Genomic DNA, 18991 nt, shown 5'->3' on the forward strand with positions numbered 1-18991 from the left:
GTCTTCAGTAAAGAAGGTATGAAAAATGAAGTTACATTTTATTTAAAAAAAAAAAAAGGGAAGTAAGTCTGACTTACAGGTGGCTGTTTCAGGATGGGAGAACAAAGTAATGGGTACAGAAAGTGTTAAAAAGGTTTGATGGAAAGTGCAAATATATTATTTCACAGTGATCTATATGATTCTACCTGACAGAGTACTATAAACCCTTTTGATATTTATTGACAAAACTGCCTAAATAGCTTGACTTCTAGCTGACTTTGGGGTGCTTCAGAGGGCCCCTGAGACATCCCAAAGAGCTATTAAACTACCTGAGTTCATTTGACATGTTAAATTGCATGGGAATTATTGTTGGAGGAGTGAAAAATCTTCTCAGGTTATATTGTATGGTTGATGTTACTTATACAGATGTCCTAAAAATTATGTGAAATTCATGAAAATCTGATATTCCTGGTAAAATGTTGTCAGTTATAATTTTAGTTATCACGTTAAAGTGTTACAAGTCACAGCAATGACCAGGCTACTTCGTCAATTACAATTTAATTAGATTTTAAACATGCCTTGTATGGTTTCACTCTCATGCCTTTAAAAAAATACTGCTAGTTCTTCAAGATTTATAAAAAGACTTTTCTAAGATTAACTGACAAATTTTGTTTGTTTGCTATCCGGTAAATTGGTAACAGATCTAATAAGCCACCACCAGCCGGAAGAGATCCCCAAGGGTCAAAAAGAGACACCACATGTCTGAACACCTCCCAGAGTCCTCACTGGCATCCCTCTTTGCTGAAGGAGGTGAGCACCACCAGAAAGGACACTTGAGTTAGAATGGTTGGCTAAAGACAACGGGGCAACTAATCCCATCACTTTGGCTTTTAAATCCCATCACTTGGCTTTTAAAAGCCAGGACTGCGAACCACGTGGCAGGGCAGATCTGGGTTCCCTTATGGGTACTACTCTCCGCCCCTGGCGCCCTTTCCCAATAAAATCTCTTGCTTTGTCAGCACATGTGTCTCCTCACAATTCATGTCCCAGTGTCAGACAAGAGCCCAGTTTCGGGTCCTGGAAGGGGTCCCCCTTCCTGCAACAGACAGACGGAAAACATGGGTGACCAGGACCTTCCCGCAGTATGCGTTAGAGCTGCGGCACGCGTGTCTCCCCGGAGCGGCGGGGCTGGATTGTGGGAGGCGGGGGTGGGTGGGCCGTCGGGCGTCCCAGGCGTCAGCAGACCACGGTCGGGTGTGTGGCGGTGGGACCCTGCGCTTCTTTTCCTGGAGGCCCGTCCGTGTCCCGGTCTTTCTGGTCCCTGTCCCGCGGCCCTCGCTCTGCGTGGTTGCCACCCTTCCCCGTCGCTGCTGGCCTCCCCTCCGCCCCCCGACCCCGCACCCCGCACCGGTCCCGGACGGGTGGCCGCCCGCGCCCGCTTCCCCTGTCTGGGACCGAACCTGCCTCGTCTTACGTGGGTGGCGTCCCCGGCGGAGTAGTGCCTGAGGGCCGTGGGGCGCGGTACTCGGCGGGAGAGCGTTCTCCAGGGCCGGCTGCGGCTCTTGGTGTTGGCGGTGGTGGGCGCAAGCCCAGGGAGGGTGGCCCCGCGGGAGCCCGGGAGGCCATTCCGCGTCCTGGGTGCCGCGGGACCGCCCCTGTGCTGGAGGCCTCTGGCGGTGAGATCCCGCGGCGTGCACCGGCGGCCGACTTGCTTTCGGGTCTTTTCGAACGGCCCTGGGGACCCTCGCAATGGCGCGCGGCTACCCACCTCCACGGCCGGTTCTTTGCAGCCGGAGCGTCTTCGCAACGTCGGCCTACGTGGCCGCACCCAGTCGGTGCCCCTCTCCGTCCGTCCGTCAGCCTCGTGCGTCCTGTCTATCGATCCCCGGGGCCGCGCCCTGGTGCGTCTCGCTCCCCGGGCCCGCCGCGGTCCCGCTCCGTTGCCGGTCGCCGCCGTCTGTCCGCCGACGTCCTTCCGTGCCGGATGAGGAGGAGCGCCGCTGCCCACGCCGCGCCCCGCCCGGGTGTGCTCGCCAGACCGCGGGTCTGGTCCCCGGCCTGCGGCCGTGCCTGCGCCGCCCGGCCCTTGGGCGGGAAGATGCGAGGAAGCTGCGGCCGTTCCGGAGGCCCCGGGTCACTTTCCCAGGTCTCGCTCACGGCCCCACCTGGTAGGCCGATCTGCCACGGGGGTCACCTTATCGTTCTTCCACGCCGCCGAGGCGCTCTGCGTCCCTGTGGACCGAGCGTGGGCGGGAGACCGTCCTCGCCGGGGGCGGAGCGGGGCGGCCGGAGCCCAGGGGTGATCGCCTTCCCGCTTCCTCGCCTCGTTGGGTTTCCGCTGCCGCTCGTTGCCCTTGCGCCCCGCGCCGGGCTCCTTGTGCTCACTTCCTGGGGCTTCCGTGGTAGCTGGGGCTTCCCTCGTGGCTAAGCTGGTAAAGAATCCGCCTGCAATGCAGGAGACCCCGGTTCGATTCCTGGGTTGGGAATATCCGCTGGAGAAGGGATAGGCTAAGCACTCCAGTATTCTGGCCTGGAGAATTCCATGGACTGTATAGTCCATGGGGTCGCAGATTCAGACATGACTGAGCGATTTTTACTCTTGCATGGAAAATCCCATGGACGGAGGAGCCTGGTGGGCTGCAATCCATGGGGTCGCTAAAAGTCGGACAGGACTGAGACTTCACTTTCACTTTTCACTTTCATGCATTGGGGAAGAAAATGGCAACCCACTCCAATGTTCTTGCCTGGAGAATCCCAGGGACGGGGGAGCCTGGTGGGCTGCCGTCTATGGGGTTGCACAGAGTCGGACACGACTGAAGCGACTTAGCAGCAGCAGCAGCAGCAGAGCGACTTTTACTTTCACGTGTACCAACGCAGGAGAGGCAAGAGATGTGGGTGAGTTGGATCCCTGGCTCAGGAAGATCCCCTGGAGTAGAAAAAGACAACCCACTTCGGTATTCTTACCTAGAAAATTCCACGGACAGAGGTGCCTGGTGGGCCAAAGCCCACAGGGTCTCAAAGAGTTGGGTATCACAGAGCCTTTGAGCAAAATTGATAACAAAAGCAATGAAAAAGAAAAGCAGCAGACCTAGCATAGAGTCTGAATAGGCTCTTCCCTGAGACATGATGTCGCTTACAGGCGGTGCAGAGTCCTACACCAAGGTCACAGGATAAAAATCTCTGAAACTGACCAAGCCCTATAGCAACTGTTGCCATGAGCCTCTGGATATAAACCGGCCAGTTCCCTGACCCCATATAATGTAAAATACTCATCTTACTATACACCCTATAGCATCCTAACCAATCACCTAATGCCACCATTCCAGTAGGAATTTTCTCTGTCTTTGGGCTATAAAAATTGGCCAAAAGCCTTCAAAAGCCTTCAGCTCTCCCTTGAGTCGGCCGGCTGTTCTAACAGCGTCTCCCACTCTAACAAACTTTATTCTTCTGTCATTCTGCCTCATGTTTGGAAATTCTTTTCCAACCCGTGCACGGACCAGGACACGTGGATCAACTTGTTTGCAGGACAGAGGTAGGGTCGGGGATGTGCAGAGCAAACTTGTAATTACCAAGGCATAAGGGAGGAGGGATAAATTGGGACACTGGGATGGAAGTGTACACGCTACTATCTACAGAATAATGACTGAGGGGGTCCTGCTTTGTAGCCCAGGAACTCTACTCTATACTCTGTAATGGCCTATATGGGAGAAAAGTCTAAGAAGAGCTGATACATGTATATGCGTGACTGATTCACCATGCTGGACACCTGAAGCTAGCACAGCATTGTGGATCAGCTATATTCCAATAAAAATTATAAATAAAATTTCTTCCAGTGTTCAATGTACACCTGAGCACTTAATGTCCCTTCCTCACATTCTGTGGCTTGACTGAGACTTGTCCTCACAGGCCTTAAGCTGACTGGTTCACTTCCTACCAGAGCCAGGAGCTCTGGGATTCTTTAGGTTAAGTATCCATTGAGTGGCAACAGGGGAGAGATGGGTGGAAGGCTAGCGCTGTCGAAGACCAAAGATGAAAATGGAGCCAGTCCCTTTATTACAGATGGTGAGTTCACGCATTAGTTCCGCGTTTCTTAAGAAGCAGCACAGTTCCATGCCTGGCCACAGAGTTTTACACCAAGCCTTTGCCCCTAGAGGACCCAAGAGACTCAAGTTCCAGGCAGGACTGACCTGGATCACCCTCCTATCTATACTTGGGCCATGTTTAAACATAATCTGGAATGCCAGTGCAGGAGGACCTGGAGAAGACAGCAGAGACAGTCCAAACCAGGAAAAAGTTCTTTTAGAAAACTAACATGCTTGTAGGCACAAGGCTCACCGTCTTCAGTCAGTCCCGCGGGGCGGGGCATTAGGATCTGTCCAACCAGGAGGCCACTATGGCAGGTGGGCGGGGCGAGGTCGAGATTGCACCTGGACCTCCTTACTTTCTTGAATTGCGGAGAAGGTTGCGCTTGTTTCCTGTGTGGTTCACTTGCCTGGTAACTTTCAAGTACTTTGTTTGGCCCTGTGATCTGCACTGGTCTTTGGCGTCGTTTAGGCGGGACTCAGACAGACCAAGGAACCTGGACATGGTGAGTGTGCTGATCCGGCTGCAGCCGCGGCAGAGGGCCTCTTTGGGACTGGCTTAACCGACCATGTTTGGTCGACCATGTTTGAACCTGGGCGTCCTGAAAGGCAGCTCTTGTCTAACACTGGGAAATGAATTGTGCCCAGCCAGAGAGCATTAGGGTAAGGGAACCCAGGAGAACTGCTCTGCCACATGGCCCGGATTTTATGGTGATGGGATTACTTTCTGGGTTGTCTTTGGCCAGTCACTCTGACTCAGGCTCCTTCCTGGTGGCGTACACATTGGTCAGTCAAGATGGATGTCACTGAGGATTCTGGGTGGTGGTAGGACACGTGGAATCTCCGTTTCCAAATGTTTGGGACTTGGAATGTCAAATCAAAGACCTTTTCCACCCTAGATGGGCTTTCTGTAGGGCTGGCAATAAATTCTTAAATTTCTAGAGCACTCTTCTCTTTGCCAAAGTCAGTTTTGCCTCTCTGATTCAAATTATCTATCAACCATTTATACAGCATGTTTGTATTGGGGGAAGGAGGGTTACACTGACTGTTGGTTCAGTGCTTAAGACTCCACTGAACTTCCACTGCAGGGGGCATAGGTTGGATCCCTGGTCTGGGAACTAATATCCCCTATGCTGTGAGGTGCAGACAAAACCTTTTTTTTTTTTTTTTTTAATGGGGGAGCTGAGCTTTCTTGATTCCTGGGTTAGAACAAGTGTATTTGTTCTTAGACACCATTTAAGCATTGTGTGTAATGGACTCTGTGAGTGCTCCCCTTGGTGCCATATTTATTTACTGATTTTCACAATTTTCACAATCTGTTGTAAATAATAGGCTGCAGACAATACTCCACACTCCATTTTTGACACCAGTTTTTCTCTTATACCCACATGAGAACTGCCAAAAAAAGAAAAAAACAAGAAAAAACATAACCAAAGAAACACATACCTTTTTCTTTTCTGAATATAAATTCAAAAAATCTCAACAAATACTAGCAACCACAAACCACCATTATGAAAAGTATTATAAAGCATGACCAAGTTTGACTATTTCTTGGGATGAAAGGTTGGGCTAGCATCTCAAACTCTAAAGAGTTAAAATGAAATGAATGAGATCTACAGGTTAGGAATCATAAGTAGCAAGGCCTTCTGAACAGAGTCTTTAGGAGGTCTGAGTCCCTCCTAAAGACTCTGAAGACAAACACAAAGCACGGAGGATACTCAAGAACTACTGGGAAACATTCTAAGAAAAACGAACAAACAGAAAAAAGAACTACTGGGAATCCACAAGTGTTAGCAAAACCCACCCACACAGGATGGCAACTAGAAACTGGCCAGTGGACCTTTCCACGTGCCTTCCTGGCCTCCTGGCTGTGTAGATTTCAGTAGCCCACCCCTTCGTGCCTGAGGGACAAGCTGCAGGAGGATGGCTGCTCAGTGGAGCCATTTCTGCGGCTGCCCCGGGATGTATCCCTGCCAGGCACTTCTGGTTCTTGAACAGTTTTTCCAGGCCTGGATTGCTTCTGCTGTCCCCCACAACTCCTCCTACCCTGAGCTATCTGAGATGCTCTTCCCAGATTATAATCCTCAAATCTGTCTCAAATAAATTTTCCCAATTATTTCTTAGATTGAGTGATTAATTTTTGAAACCACCTGTGTACAAACAAAATATTGTAATGTCAACAGTTTAAATATATGTAAGGTAACTGTATTCCTATTTCCCATAATCCAATAAAAACAAGAAATGATCCTGTCAATTGGAATATACCTGGAGAGTATTCTGGTCCACCCCCACCCCCTCACCAGTAGAAGGCACCCATTATTTAATCATTACTAAGCTTTTAAAATACTCGTAGATACATACAATAATGATCACAGTTAAGTTATGCCTGGGAAATCCCATGGAGAGAGGAGCTGGTGGGCTACAGGCCATAGGGTCACAAAAGTTTCATATATGACTTAGTGACCAAACTACAACATATATAAATATGTGACTGACTCACCTGCTATTCTACTGAGGTTTGCACACCATCGTAGATCAGCTACACTGGAATAAAATTAACAAATTAATAACTTAGTCAATAAAACTTCATCCAGTGTAAAACGTACACCCGAGAAGTTAATGAAGACACCTCACAGGCTGTGGTTTGACTGAGGTTCGTGCTGGCACCCAGGTAAGGCTGAGTGATTCAGACCTCCTACCAGAGCCAAGGGATTCTTGAGCTTCAGGACCTAATGAGTGGGGCTGGGGCAGGGATGGGTGGAAAGCTCAGTCCTCCGTAGGACCAAAGATGAAAATGGAGGCGACCCCTTTATTAGAGATGGTGAGTTCACATTTCAGTGTCTGCCTTTCTTAAGGAGCACAGTTCCATGCCTGACCACACAATTTTACACCAAGCCCTTGACCCCGGGAGGACCTAAGACCTTTTTGTTCCCGGGAGGACTGGCCAGGGCCACCATCTTATCTGTACTTGCTCCATCTTGAAATGGAATCTGGTATCACAGATCGCAAAACAATTCTTTATCCAAGCACAAGCAAAGGGCTAGGGGAGGTCCAATCCCACCTCCCACAGGTTGTCACTCAGGAGAAAGGGGCGGGACATTGGAATCTGTCCAGTCAGGAGGCCGCTGCGGCAGGTGGGCGGGGCAATTCTGCGCCAATGCCTGGGCTTCCTTTCTCCCACTGCGGAGAAGGAAGGTGTCTTTCCGGTTTCACCTTTTTGGTCCCTCTTACGTTCAGAAGCCCTACGATCTGCGCAGGTCTTTGGAGCTCTTAAGAGGGACTCAGAGCAACTTTCGAGCAACTTGAAATGGTGAGTCCGCTGACTGGGTTACCGACACCGAGGTGGGACTGGTCGCTACCGGCCGAAGCCGGCTACGGTTTGATCCGGCACCTCGGGGTCACCGCCGGAGTCTGCGGATACGCGGGGTCTGGGGCGCCACTCGGACCTCAGTCCCCTCCGGCTCTCAGCGGGCGGGATGGCCCGGCAGCCGGAATCTGGGCGTTTGGTCCGGTCACTGCGCGCGGGAACTTCGGCCCTGAAGCCTCTTCCGGCGGTTCTTCGCGCGCAGCCCCTCTTCCCAAGATTGTGCATGACCACGTGCATGGTCTACAGGGGACAATCGCAACTCGTCCTCCAGGGTCAGGTTGTAGGATTAGATGTTGTCTGAGAACTCCCAGCCTGTCTTTTTACTCGGCAGGCACCGGTTTCCTCTGATTTTTCCAAGATTTGGGAAGCGGAATCTCAAAGACCTCAGCACCAGTTAGTAGCTCTTTGTTGTTTTTTAGTTTCTCAATCGTGCCCAATGCTTTGAGACCCCATGGATTACTGTTGCCCCCCGGCTCCTCTGTCCGTGGAAATTTCCAGGCAAGAATATTGGAGGGGGTTGCTATTTACTTCTCCAGGGGATGTTTTAGCGCCAGTGATGGAACCTGCGTCTTCTGCGTTGGCCGGTGGTATTTTTGCCTGTGAGCCATCAGGGAAGCCCTTTTTATTATTGGCAGTAATCATTAAACTTCCAGGTCGTTCCCCTCATTCCCAAGATTCCGAGTGAAATGATCAACTATTCCTCTCTGAGGTGCATTTCAAACAAACGGAATATTTTAATTTTTTCCTCCTATTTGCTCAGAGTCTTGAATGGCATTTTTCTGGGGTCCGGGGGGGACATCCGTAGGTATTTTACCTTAGCGGAAAGCCGAGAGTAACAGCCTGGAAGTAGGTTGTCTGATAGCCATTTTTCGCCCGATTTTTTAAAACTGGGAACAGATATTACATAGGAAATCCTTTCAGGAAGGTTTTCCTTTTTTTTTTTTTTTTAAACTTTTATTGATGAACTACCCCTTGAGTCCCCTTCAGAAGATCTACTCATTTATTTAAGTCTCTTTTTTCTATACTGTAAGATATAGTTAATTAATACGGAGCTTAACGAACCGCATACAGTATTTCCGACGACTTAAGATGGGAATGTCAGTTGGGAAATAGTCCATTCTTACATTCCATTTGTTTCACTTTGTTTCATTCCCTGACTGAATATGGTGAAATCATGGGGGCCGGGGGGGAGGGGGCGGGGGGCGCTCTACTTTTGGTCGATTTCCAATGGCATCCCAGGATTTGCAGTTGCAGACAAAAAGTATTCGAGTAGGATTACTTATGTTGAAAATAATGATTGACGTATATTTTTATGAAAGGAAGAGTTATTTGTGGTTTTCTGGGTGAAGTAGTAGACGTGGCTTATACATGTCTTCTCTCATTTCCACATAAACACTGGATTTGAGTGTTTTTGCTTAATTGGTCAAACAGGATTTGTGTATTTAACATTTTAGTGGTGGTGTAGAGCACCTTTAGTGGCGAGTGGAGCCTGGGTTCATTGTCTTCAGGTTAAGGGCCTGGCTAAGGCCCCTTGGAGGAGAAGGAAATGACAACCCGCTCCAGTGTTCTTGCCTGGAGAATCCCAGGGACAGAGGAGCCTGGTGGGCTGCCGTCTGTGGGGTCGCACAGAGTCGGACCCGACTGAAGTGACACGGCAGCAGCAGCAGCAAGGCCTCTTGTAGCCTGCAAGGGGAAGTACTTGAAGGCCTTCACATTCTCAGAATCAGACAGTTTCTACCTTTTTCAGATTGGCTCCTTTCAGCTTGCATGCAATACAGTTTTAATACAGGTTTCCTTCATGTGTTTTCATAGTTGGATATTAACACTTAATTCCTTTTCATTAGTGAACAGTATTTGATTGTATGAATGTATCACTGATTATTTGACTCTTGCAGTATTTGTTGCTTACCTGTTAACTTCTGCTCCCTGCGAATCGAGCTCATACAACTATTTGTGTATGACTTTTGTGTGAATACAAGAGTTGTCCTCATTTCAACAAATAACAAGGAGTGGTCTAGCTGAGTCTTAAGATACTTAGTAACAGTATATGTTGTTTTCAAAGAATGCTGCTGTCTTCCTTGATAGGGATATCAAATTCCATTTTCCTCAGCAGTAAATCCCCTTGTCAATTCAGGAGCCTCCAGTTGGATCCCTGGTCTGGGAAGACTCCATGGAGAAGGAAATGGCAAAACGCTCTAGTATTCTTGCCTGGAGCACTCCCTTGGAGCCTGGAATAGTACAGTCCTTGGGGGTTACAGAGTGGGACTCACAGTCGCTACGTAGCGACTGAACAGCAACAACAGTGAATGAGGATGATCTTCACATCTAATTGGTATTCTATTTTTTTTGACAGCCATGAGTGTGTAGTGACAGCTTATTGTTTTATTTGCAGTTTCCAAGTGACATTTGATGTTCAGCTTGTTTTCATATTTCCTATTTCCCTTCTGTATATGCTTTTTGGTCAACTGTTTGTTGAGATCGTTTGCCCATTGTTAACTGGATTATTTTGTCTTCTTACTATTGAGTTTTCATAGTTGTGGGGCTGCTTTGAATACTAGTCATTTATCACATGTGTGGTGCTGTGCTTAGTTGTCCAGTCGTGTCTGACTCTTTGTGACCCCATGGACTGCAGCCCACCAGGCTCCTCTATCCATGGGGATTCTCCAGGCAAGAATACTGGAGTGGGTAGCCTATCCCTTCTCCAGGGAATCTTCCCTACCCAGGAATCGAACCAGGGTCTCCTGCATTGCAGGCAGACTCTTTACCAGCTGAGCTACCATGAAGCCCCATTTATCACATTAGTGATTTGCAAATATTTTCTCCTCTCCTGTGACTTGGCTTATCATTCTCTTAACAGTCTCTTTCTCAGAGGAGGCATTTTCTATTAAGGAAGTGAAGTTATACATATTTTCTTTTATAGGCCTTGTGTTTGTTGTTTGAAAATTAATCATCAAAATGTCAACATTCATTTTATTTGTGTTTGTGACTATCGATTAATTCTTGCACTATTTGTTAAAACAAGTTTATTTTCATTTGAATTGCCTTTCCTTTTCTTTGTCCAACTTCAGTGTGGCTCTCTAGGAAGATACTGATTTTCTTCGAATATTAGGATAAGTCTTACCCTGTTGTTTTTGAAGTTTCAAATTTTTATTTTCCAGTTTATTATTATTCTCATTATCTTTATGTTGACTGCTCTGGGTCTTTGCTGCGGCTTGCTAACTTTTCTGTAGTTCAGGCACATCAGCCTTGCTTATTATGGAGCAGGGGCTCTAAAGCAGGCAGGCTTGTTTGCCCCGGGACGTGCAGGACTTTGAATTCCTAGAGTTCTTACCTGCATCCCTTGCATTGCAAGGCAGATTCTTAAGCACTAGGCTACCAGGGAAGACTCTGAATATGTCTCCCTAACCAAGAGTTATCTGTTGTTGGAGTATCTTAAATGTTTCACAGACATAGTTATGTGCCACAGAATGACTATTTGAATTTACCTACAGAATTCAGGAACATGTTCTTTCTTAGGAAGTAGAAGTTGCCTCTATTTCTTGTTTGTGATGATAAATGGATGCCTGGTTTTACTAAGTCCTTTAAATTTTCATTTCCCCTGTCTGTCTTCCTTATATTAGTCATTTCTTTCTTCACTTGTAGTCATAATGACTACATGTTTATCAACTTGTAGTTGAACAACAACAAGAATGCCACTTTTAGTCCCTCTGCATAATTTATATTCTTTCTGATGAATTTTTTCTTAAAGATTTATTTATTTATTTTTGGCTGCCCTGGGTCTTCCTTGCTGCACACAGGCTTTCTCTCGTTTCTGTAGGAGAGAGCCAGTCTCTAGCTGTGGTGAGCAGCTGTCTCATTGGGATGCCTTTTCTTGTGGAGCATCAACTCTATGGGCAGGAGCTTCAGTAGTTGCAGTATGTTGGCTCAGTAGTTCTGGCTCTAGGGCTCTAGAGATCGGAGTCAGTACCTGTGACCCCTTGGCTTAGTTGCCACTTTGCATGTGGGATGTTCCTAAAGCAGGGATCAAACTCATGTCCTCTGCATTGGCAGATGGATTGTCAGCCACTGACCACCAGGGAATCCCCATTTCTAATGAATTTTCCAAAGGTATCTTTCAAACTTGTTATATTAATGACTAATTCCCTCAACTTTTTTCTGAAAACGGCTTTGTATTCTTAATTTTTCCTAATTGTGCTTGCTAACAAAATTCTAGCAATTTTTAAAAATATGAAATCATTTAATATTTCAGTCAACCTGGTTCTTGCTTTAGTTTATGTTTTGCCCCAGAAGGAAGTCCAATCTGATTCTAGTCTTTTCCTATACATAAAAGTGTAACTCTGGCTTTTTACATTATTTTCTCTTTTCTTTTGTTTTTTTCTGTATTTTGAATATAATATGCATTCGTCTCCATTTTAGTTGTTTTCATTTTTTGTTCACTGAGCTTCTAGATCTACAGATGTTGTCTGTCATTAATGTTAGGAAAACTTCAGTGCTTGTGATTTCTGCTTCTCTTTTTCTTTAGTGATTTTCATTGGCTGTACCTGAAATATTCCATTAAAAAATGTCATGCCAGGTACATGAATATTTTGTTCTGTGTTTTTGGCATTTTGAATCTTTGTGTTACATTCTAGTGAAACAGGTATTTTGGGGTACAGGCCTTTAGAGCAAAATATTTGAGGAATATTTTTTAAATGTCTTTTCTTTTTCCCAGCATTAGCGCTCCAGCTTGACTTTTCAGGTTGTGCTCTGATGGTTCTTTATTTCATGTTTTTTCATTCTCTTCTTGTGAGATGGAGAATCACAACACTTAAATTCACAAGTCACAGACTAGATTTATGCCTGGCAGTGGTTATAGTGTGGTTGCTGGCGAAACACTTGTTCTTGAAATTGCAGGATAGAAGCTTTATGTTCTTTTGGAGGAAGCCAATGATGATACCCTCACATTTTATGATCGCAGGAAAATTCATCCTCAAAGTATTATGGACGTTGATGTAGCTGCAGCTCTTAACCTGTGCTTAAAGGCAGTAAGGTCCAGGGTATATTGTTAGTGTGTGATGAGAAAGAATGTTTCTGGTGTGTAATTGCACTGTGTGTTTAATTTTTGGCTGGAAGTGCCCAGAGACACTTGAGTAGAGTGAATTTTGTGGTCTAACATATTGTTAATGATTCTTCATCTCTGAGGTCTAAGGTTGAAGTCACTTGCTATCTGCATCGTTTTATTATGTAGAGAGAAAAGCAGATTCTGTGATTATTATCAACCAACTTAAAGGTTGTGTTTCTCTGAGGAAACCAGATCTGAAAGAGACACGTGCACCCCAATGTTCATTGCAGCGCTGTTTATAATAGCCAGGACAGGGAAGCAACCTAGATGCCCATCAGCAGATGAATGGATAAGGAAGCTGTGGTACATATACACCATGGAATATTACTCAGCTGTTAAAAAGAATTCATTTGAATCAATCCTAATGAGATGGATGAAACTGGAGCCCCTTATACAGAGTGAAGTAAGCCAGAAAGATAAAGAACATTACAGCATACTAACACATATATATGGAATTTAGAAAGATGGTAACGATAACCCTATATGCAAAACAGAAAAAGAGACACAGAAATACAGAACAGACTTTTGAACTCTGTGGGAGAAGGTGAGGGTGGGATGTTTCAAAAGAACAGCATGTATATTATCTATGGTGAAACAGATCACCAGCCCAGGTGGGATGCATGAGACAAGTGCTCGGGCCCGGTGCACTGGGAAGACCCAGAGGAATCGGGTGGAGAGGGAGGTGGGAGGGGGGATCGGGATGGGGAATACGTGTAACTCCATGGCTGATTCATATCAGTGTATGACAAAACCCACTGAAATGTTGTGAAGTAATTAGCCTCCAACTAATAAAGAAAAAAAAAGGTTGTGTTTCTTCAGAAGAATATTTATATTCATGCAGCTGCAGGTGATTTTTTTCTAAAGACTTGGAGAACTTTGGGACAGTGTGGACAGCTGGACTTTATTCAAAGTCTGAGTTATACTGGTCACCTGGCTTCTGATGTTAGGTCATATGACTAGAAAAGGCTTTCCAGTTTTTTTGCTGGGTTTTTATTCATTGAAACCCTATGCAGTGTTGATAACCTGCCCCATGTGGTACTGTAAATTGTAGATCACAAGGAAGAAGATGAAAGAATTTTTTCACAGGAAATCAGTGTTTCTAAAATTGTATTTGTTTCATTTGTAAAGGATTTCTGTCATTTCCCTCCATTCTCTGACTTGGCCATGATTGTGATATAAGCAATACTGTGACCACAGAAATGATGTATAAATAATTTCATTTCTTCATGATGCTATTCCATTATTGAGGAAGTGTGGAGAATAGATTTCTCATGATGAAGTCATTAGAATCATACATAAGCTGCATAGCATTTATGAATGGAGTAGAAGGGCATGGAAGCTCACTCCAGTGTTCTTGCCTGGAGAATCCCCGTGGACACAGGAGCCTTGTGGGCTGCAGTCCATGTGGTCGCAAAGAATCGGACACAAGTGAGTGACTAAGCACACACACACACACATAGATGTCAAGTGTTTCAGTCTCATGTATCTCACTGTGTGCATATTTTGGGTGTTTTAGGACTCATTGGTCTTTGAGGATGTGGTTGTGAATTTTACCCAGGAGGAGTGGGTTTTACTGGATTCCTCACAGAAGAAACTCTACAGAGACGTGATGTTGGAAAATATCAGGAATCTGGCATCAGTAGGTAAGAATGACAAAATTCCCTTCATTGGTCTGCTAGAGAACAAGTGTGACCTGTCTGTAGTGTTCAAAGATTTGGAATGTGGAAAGAGAGTGCATTGGTAAAGAAACTATGAGGGAAAAAAGGGCAAGTCTCCTGCAGTCCAAAAGTTAGGACTTGACTCTTTCACCGCTCTGGCCTGGGTTCAATCCCTGGTTCAGGAAGTAATATCCCACAAGCTGCACAACATGGTGGGGGGAAAAAGAAACAGAAACTGAGCCGGGTCAGAGTTCATCATGGACCTAAAATCCAATGAGTTTTTCTTTAATTTCTAATACTTTGGAACATTTTTCTGTTTCTGCATTTCAGCAGAAAAACAAGATCACGACATTGAAAGTTTGGAGAAAAACCATGGGAAAAAATTAAGGTGAGCCATGTTCACAATACAAAGCATGTCTCATGTGTGAATTTAGGTCTATTATGAAAATTTTAAAGGAACCAAAGAAAAGAAATAGCCACATTTTGAAATTTAATTATTCTTGAAAATGTCTCCAAGAAATATTTTCTTAAATATGGAAAAAAATGTTACATGTTTCAGTGTAATTTGTGTGCAGTTCATATTCATAAACTGTATTTGAATATCGGTTTTTTTTAAAAAATAATTTTATTTACTTACGTATTTATTTTTAGCTCTGCTGGGTCTGCATTGGTGCCTGGCTTTTTCTTGACTTGTGGAGAGTGGTGGCTATCTCTGTTGCATTGAGGAGGCTTCTCGTTGCCGTGGCTTATCTTGTTGCAGAGCTCAGGCTGCAATACTTTTGGCTCTTGGGCTGCTAGAACACAGACTTAGTACTTGTGCTTCAAAGGCTTATTTTCTCCATGTCAGGTGGGATCTTCCCAGACCAGGGATCAACCCCATGTCTCTTGCATTCGCAGGTGGATTCTTTACCACTGAGCCACCAGGGAAGCCCTCAATATAACTTTTTAATAGAAAGGTTGGAGATCTGTTGAAGAGCGTTCAGTATATTCAACTTGTAACAATTCACACAAGATAGAAAACCTCACTGTTCCTGTAAGATGTAATAAATACAAAAATGTAATAGAATAAAGAAAGTAAGAATGTTATTCTCATGATTTGCAGAAGTCCTGTGAGAGGGAAACTGCCTGAGAATAAGGACATTAGTTCCTTCGAAGAAAATCCTATTCCAGCTCTCAAAATGAAGAAAAAGACTCATGATTTAAAATCATGGAAGTGCAATCTATGTGGAAAAACCTTCACGAAGTATTCATCACTTACTGGACACATGAAATGTCATGTTGAAGACAAACCAAGAGAGCATCAAGGGGACCCCGAGGAGTTATATAAGTGTAAAGAATGTGGGAAGGCATTCGTTTCTCCCACTGCTCTCAAACTACATGAAAGGAGTCACACTGGAAAGAAATTCTATGAATGTTTACAATGTGGAAAAGTTTTTCCATATCACAAATCTTTCCTACTACACAAAAGAACTCACACGGGGGAAAAACCCTATGAATGTAAAGAATGTGGGAAAGCCTTTATGTGGAAAATAAGTTTTCTAAAACACATGGTAACACACACTGGAGATTTACCTTATAAATGTGAGAAATGTGAGAAAGCATTCATTTTTTTCAGTCATTATCAATATCATGAAAGGAGTCACAATGGAGAGAATCCCTATCAGTGTAAACAATGTGGAAAAACCTTTCAAACTCCTCGAAGTATTCAAATACATGAAAAAATTCACAAGGGAGAAAAATCCTATGAATGTAACCAGTGTGGTAGAACCTTCAATTGTTTATATTCCTTAAAGGCACACAAAAGACTTCACACAGAAGAGACACCATATGTATCTAAAACATATTGTAAAGCATTGACTTTTGCCAGCTCTCTTCGAAAGCATGAGGCGATCTACACTCGAGAAAAACCCTATGAGTGTAAGGAGTGTGGGAAAGCCTACAGATTAAATAAAAGCCTCCAACAACACATGATAATACACGCTGGAGATGGCCCTTATAAATGTAAGGAATGTGAAAGAGCATTCAGTAATTCCAGTTCTCTTGAAATACATGAAAGGAGTCACATTGGAGAGAAACCCTATGAATGTCTACTATGTGGAAAAGTTTTTCTATCTCAAAACTGTTTCCAGCAACACAAAAGAACTCACACCAGGGAGAAACCTTATGAATGTAAAGAATGTGGGAAAACCTTCTTACAGAAAATAACTTTTCAAAGACACATGGTAACACACACTGGAGATTCACCTTTTAAATGTCAGAAATGTGAGAAAGCATTCATTATTTTCAGTGATCTTCAAAAGCATGAAAGGAGTCACACTAGAAAGAAATCCTATCAATGTAAACAATGTGGAAAAGCCTTTAAAAGTCCTAAAAGTATTCAAATTCATGAAAGAACTCACAGAGGAGTGAAACCCTGTGAGTGTAACCAGAGTGGTAAAGCCTTCAATTATTTGACTTCCATAAAGGAACACAAAGGACATCACATAAGAGAGATGCCATATGTATGTAAAAAATGTTCTAAAGTATTGATTTCTGCAAGCTCTCTTCAAAAGCATGAAAGAATCCACACTGGAGAAAAACCCTATGAGTGTAAGGAATGTGGAAAATCCTACATATTTAACTATTACTTCCAGAAACACATGATAACACATACTGGAGATGGTCCTTATAAATGTAAAGAATGTGAGAAAGCATTCATTAATGCCAGTTCTCTTAAAATACATCAGAAAAGTCACATTGGAGAGAAACCATATCAATGTCATCAATGTGGTAAAAGTTATAGATATCAATCATATATAAATAAACATTTAAGAACCCATACTTTAGAGACATCCAGTGAGTGAAAAATACTCAGGAAAACCTTCACGTCATCTCATGTGCAAGTGAAAATATTCACACCGGACAGTAATCCTGTCAAATGTGAACAATGTAGGAAAGGTGTTTTGTTTCCATGTAAGAATAAGCACCTTCTGTCAGGAAGCCTTTGGGTATTTTTTGTTACTCAAATATAATCCCCCAATATGTTTTTATTGTATTTTATATGATTAAAAGTGTGTGTTCTTTTTTTTGTGAAACAGTTTTTGTAGTTGTTTCAAATATTTTACTGACTCTTTTGGAAGTGTATGTTAGCTAAGAAACTTTTTTGCTCCTGAAAGAATATATTAAAGTTCCCCTTTTATTTATGAGTAGTACTTAAAACCTTGCAGTTTTTTTCAGTTAATCATTACACAGTATCAGTTAGTTTTATCCTGTGCATAGGTCAGCTACTTCATTCTCAGGCCATTTTGTTAGATTTAGTTACAGTTTTGTATCAAAAATAATTTCTAATTTTTAACTGTAAAATTATGGGACATGTCAGTAACTTTGAGCCAGTGACCCCTAAAGTCACAACTCTCCTGTAGTCAAATATTGTGATGAAATAAATTTTATTAAGAGTGAATACAGATAAATAAGATCCTAATGTATAGCACAGAAAACTGTAGTCAACATCCTGAAATAAAGTGAGCATAGTGGAGCCACCCAAGATGGACAGGTCATGGTGGAGAGGTCTGACAGAATGTGGCCCACTGGAGAAGGGAATGGCAAACCACTTCGGTATTCTTGCCTTGAGAACCCCATGAACAGTATGAAAAAGCAAAAAGATAGGACACTGAAAGATTAACTCCCCAGGTCGGTAGGTGCCCAATATGCTACTGGAAATCACTGGAGAAATAACACCAGAAAGAATGAAGGGATGGAGCCAAAGCAAAAACAACACCCAGTTGTACATGGGACTGGTGATAGAAGCAAGGTCTGATGCTATAAAGAGCAATATTGCATAGGAACCTGGAATCTTAGGTCCATAAATCAAGGCAAATTGGAAGTGGTCAAACAGGAGATGGCAAGAGTGCACATAGACATTCTAGGAATCAGTGAACTAAGATGGACTGGAATGGGTGAATTTAACTCAGATGACCATTATATCTACTACTGTGGGCAGGAATCCCTTAGAAGAAATGGAGTAGCCCTCATAGTCAACAAAAGAGTCTGAAATGCAGTACTTGGATGCAATCTCAAAATTGACAGAATGATCTCTCTTCATTTCCAAGGCAAACCATTCAGTGTCACAGTAATCCAAGCCTATACCCTGACCAGTAACACTGAAGAAGCTGAAGTTGAATGGTTCTATGAAGACCTAAAAGACCTTCTAGAACTAACACCCCAAAAGGATGTCCTTTTCATTATAGGGAACTGGGATGCAAAAGTAGGAAGTCAAAAACACCTGGTGTAACAGGCAAATTTGGCCTTGGAGTACAGAATGAAGCAGGGCAAAGGCTAACAGAGTTCTGCCAAGAGATTGCACTGGTCATAGCAAACACCCTCTTCCAACAACACAAGAGAAGACTCTATACATGGACATCACCAGATGGTCAACACCAAAATCAGACTGATTATATTCTTTGCAGCCAAAGATGGAGAAGCTGTATACAGTCAACAAAAACAAGACCGGGAGCTGACTGTGGCTCAGATCATGAACTCCTTATTGCCAAATTCCGACTTAAAGTGATGAAAGTGGGGGGAACCACTAGACCATTCAGGTATGACCTAAATTAAATCCCTTATGACTATACAGTGGAAGTGAGAATAGATTTAAGGGACTAGATCTGATAGAGTGCCTGATGAACTATGAACGGAGGTTTGTGACATTGTACAGGAGACAGGAGTCAAGACCATCCCCAAGAAAAAGAAATGCAAAAGAGCAAAATGGCTGTCTGAGGAGGCCTTGCAAATAGCTGTGAAAAGAAGAGAAGCGAAAAGCAAAGGA

General features: G+C 44.0%; 1 long non-coding RNA gene across 1 annotated transcript; it reads left to right on the top strand.

Annotated features, from left to right (window-relative positions):
* The first annotated feature begins 7243 nt into the window (after positions 1-7243).
* On the top strand, positions 7244-15185 carry LOC122699113. The gene is made up of 4 exons (XR_006342556.1): positions 7244-7371; positions 14046-14172; positions 14518-14575; positions 15085-15185. It is a non-coding gene; the product is annotated as an uncharacterized LOC122699113 (long non-coding RNA).
* The last annotated feature ends 3806 nt before the right edge of the window (positions 15186-18991 follow it).

The sequence above is a fragment of the Cervus elaphus genome, chromosome 9 (assembly GCF_910594005.1).
Source record: "Cervus elaphus chromosome 9, mCerEla1.1, whole genome shotgun sequence".
Classification (NCBI taxonomy): Eukaryota; Metazoa; Chordata; class Mammalia; order Artiodactyla; family Cervidae; genus Cervus; species Cervus elaphus.